Genomic DNA, 3,393 nt, shown 5'->3' with positions numbered 1-3,393 from the left:
TGAGATAAAAAGTCAGTGTCACGAGGGGAATTCGAACCCACGACCTTCGGCTAAATACGCCGCTACTCTACTACTTGAGCTATCGTGATTTCGATCCACTCGGACACCAACTTCCCAACTCAACCTCACATTTTTTTTTTAATTTTCCCTCCTTTTTGCCATTTTTCAAATGTCGTGTTATCTATTTGATTCTGGCAAATTCTAAAGGAGGGAAAATTCAAAAAAGGGTGAGGTTGAGATGGGAAGTTGGTGCCCGAGAGGATCGAAGTCACGATACCTCAAGTGGTTAGAGCAGCGGCTATTCAAGCCGAAGGTCGTGGGTTCGAATCCCGCTCGTGACACTGACTTTTTTATCTCAACCAATACCTTACTTAAAGATTAACTAATTGAAAATCATAATAATGTTTCTTGTCTAAATTAGTCGTAATCGATGATAATGCAATTTTCGAAATTATCGTTCGACCGGTCTTAATTCGATTTACCAACAAACTTGAATCAAACAATGACGTCATTAACATCCTTTTGTAATTACGGTTAATTATATAAATTAATTATTTTAATGGACTGCTGTTTCATAAATTTTTATGGAAGTTAACTTATACAAAACTTTTATATTCGTGAAAATCGAAAATAAAACATTAAATTGAACTTACTAGAAAATTATTATAATAAGAAATCCAATATTTTCACCTATTCCTTATAATAAACAAATAGACTAAATTTAGCATTAGTTACGAAAATTGATCATAAAAAGTTTCAACCACAGTGAACTATTCGTGGAGAAGTATAGGCGATATGCAAGTCGCAATAATCAATAATCTTAATTATGTAGATATGCGTAAGCATGTACATGTAATTAATAAAGGGGATCCCGTGAACAGACGCCAATTATTCAGGAGGTTGCCGTACATGTCAAATTATAATAAATTGGCCAAAGTCAAATTCTCAAATGTATTCAAGATGTTTCACTTTTCAGGTTACTTCAACAATACACAACTTCCACAAAGTCCCCTTTATCTCATGCAACGATAGTTGAGTAAATTTGAATAAGAAAGATAATTTAAAAAACGAAATTTATATTTTTTCATCATGACTTTAAGCGAGGAAAATGCAAAAATAAATAAGATAAAGTTGTATACGTTTCCAAATTCTTTGCCTAAAGTTTAACTCCGATTTTCTTGGTTCTGTGCATACTACAAGTTAAGGCGCTTACGAAGCATTGGCTCTACTTATCAGCATTAAACAAATGTACTTAATTTCTCAAAGGTCAGTTATAGACTAAGGTAAATCTAACGTTTAATATATAAAAAATGAATTATTTTTTAACATCAATGCCCTCACATGGGAACTCTTAGTAAAGAAATATATTTCATTTCTGTCACAACGAAGAAAGGTATCATAGAAATGATTCATTCAGTAATCCTGTGCTATAAGACAAGAAAGGCAGGGTGAACTTTTCAAAAGAGTAAAATTTGTCAGGAAATGTTGTCAGATTTGCATTCTTCAAAACCATTCACTAATTGAACATTTAATGTAATTTTTAGAATCTGGGAATTTTATTTATGTTCGATTTATTATCCAAGATTCTTTTTTATATAGTTCATATTACTTTCATTAGTTTTTAATAAAATGGCTTATATTTTTTTAACCGTTTTTAATAAAACAAATCAAGTTTTTAGCGATTAAAAGTTAATTTTTGATTGGTATTAACTAACGTTTGAAAACTTAGGTACGTGGGTTTACATACCATAAGTAGGGAGAACATTTCTGTAAGGCCATTACTGTCAGTATTTACAGAACCAAGAAAATATAATTTAAACTTTCGACAACAATTTGTAAACTCATAAAAGTATCTAAACCTCTAATTCTGCTATGTGATTGTGTGGGTTGCAATACAAGAAATTTCTCAAAACCTTCAATGCTCTTCCTAATGCAATCAAATTTACAAGAAGATTAATATTACATGAGGTTGAGGGTCTTTATGAAATAAAGTTGTGAAAGGCCTAAAATGACCTAAAACGTGAAATGCATATCTCAAAACAATTGAGAAATACACTTTGGACAATGGAGATTTTTTATTCCAATTTGGAATATAGCATAACGTCCTTAAGTTTAGTCGCCCATGAGACACCCCGTATATAAAATATCGGGGGTAAGGTGAATTAGGAAGGAAGAGACAACAATCAATGTCAAGTTTTCGTTGAATATATCCCTATTAGAAAGACGAAACTATTTCTAAATAATTAACATATATGAACATCTACTTACAGTATTTTAAATTAGGGCCCAACCTCAGGAAAAACCACTACTATTCGGCCCTTTTACGCTACAAATCCATTAACAACCTGATTAAAAGAATGAGGCAACATCAGTGGGCCGGATCGGCAGACGAGCTCTTACGTATCAAGAGCACTGTCGATAGATGGTCCTTGGAGAATTTGGTAGAAGCAGAATGATCATCGTAACTCGATTAAGGATAGGCCATCGAGATTGACACATGGACACGTACTTTTGGACCGAGGCCCGCTTATCTACACGGCATGTAGAGAAAGGTTACTTGTTGTGTCCTGTCTAATTGAATAGTCTATTATCTTAGAGAATTGTGCTTGTGCACGGCAACAAATATTTGGGTCCCTGTTAAGATTTTAGAAGGAAAAATGGCTGTTTTATTGTATATAGTAATACTAGTTTTGTGTACCTAGAGTGTATTGAGGTGAACGTATTTATTGGCGTGAATGTGTAGTGTGTGACGGGCAATGGCGTAATATTGAACCCCATCAATTAGGTTAGATATATAGTAGGTGTAAAGGGAGGTGGAGCCCAACCTGATGGATGAGACGAGGTCTGACCCCGGACTCCCAAGAGCCCAGGTGGGTGATTCTCCATGCCTGCCGGTAATACATTGTAAGTTTTGAACTGATAGAAGTGATAGGCTCAACCCTGTACATGTGCGTATGTCGTGTGCAAATTTGAGCTTACATAAATAATCGGTAATCCAAATTAGAGCTTCAACCATAATCACATCCTACATGTATTTGTAAAATGTAAACAATGTTTATAAATCCCAGGCTCTGAAGACGATCTCAATAAAGATCGAAACATTGGCACAATAAAGAAAATGTTCTTCTAAAACCTACGTCACACGATCTACAAATAATCATAATATTTTTATAAGATTTTTCTTAGTACAGTGGACAAGATCTATCATCTGTATATATAGTACATAAAAAGTTTAGCTTATATAGATAATTCACGCAATCAATTTTTTTATAAAGTTTGTACAGAAGGCATAGATTGAAAACAGAAAAAAAAACACCATATGAACTGGGGCTAAAAATAACAAAATAAAAATCAAACTATTTAACTGATTGGCGATTGTTTTTCAATAATTTA

The 3,393-nt window shown here is 33.4% G+C and overlaps 1 non-coding gene across 1 annotated transcript; it reads left to right on the top strand.

The window, feature by feature from the left end:
* The first annotated feature begins 267 nt into the window (after positions 1–267).
* Positions 268–341, top strand: Trnae-uuc. The gene has a single exon. It is a non-coding gene; the product is annotated as a tRNA-Glu (tRNA).
* The last annotated feature ends 3,052 nt before the right edge of the window (positions 342–3,393 follow it).

The sequence above is a fragment of the Cimex lectularius genome, unplaced genomic scaffold (assembly GCF_000648675.2).
Source record: "Cimex lectularius strain Harlan isolate CLEC.00 unplaced genomic scaffold, Clec_2.1 scaffold319, whole genome shotgun sequence".
Classification (NCBI taxonomy): domain Eukaryota; kingdom Metazoa; phylum Arthropoda; class Insecta; order Hemiptera; family Cimicidae; genus Cimex; species Cimex lectularius.
The sequence above is the reverse complement of the archived record's forward strand: the minus strand, read 5'-3'. Positions and strand labels throughout refer to the sequence as shown.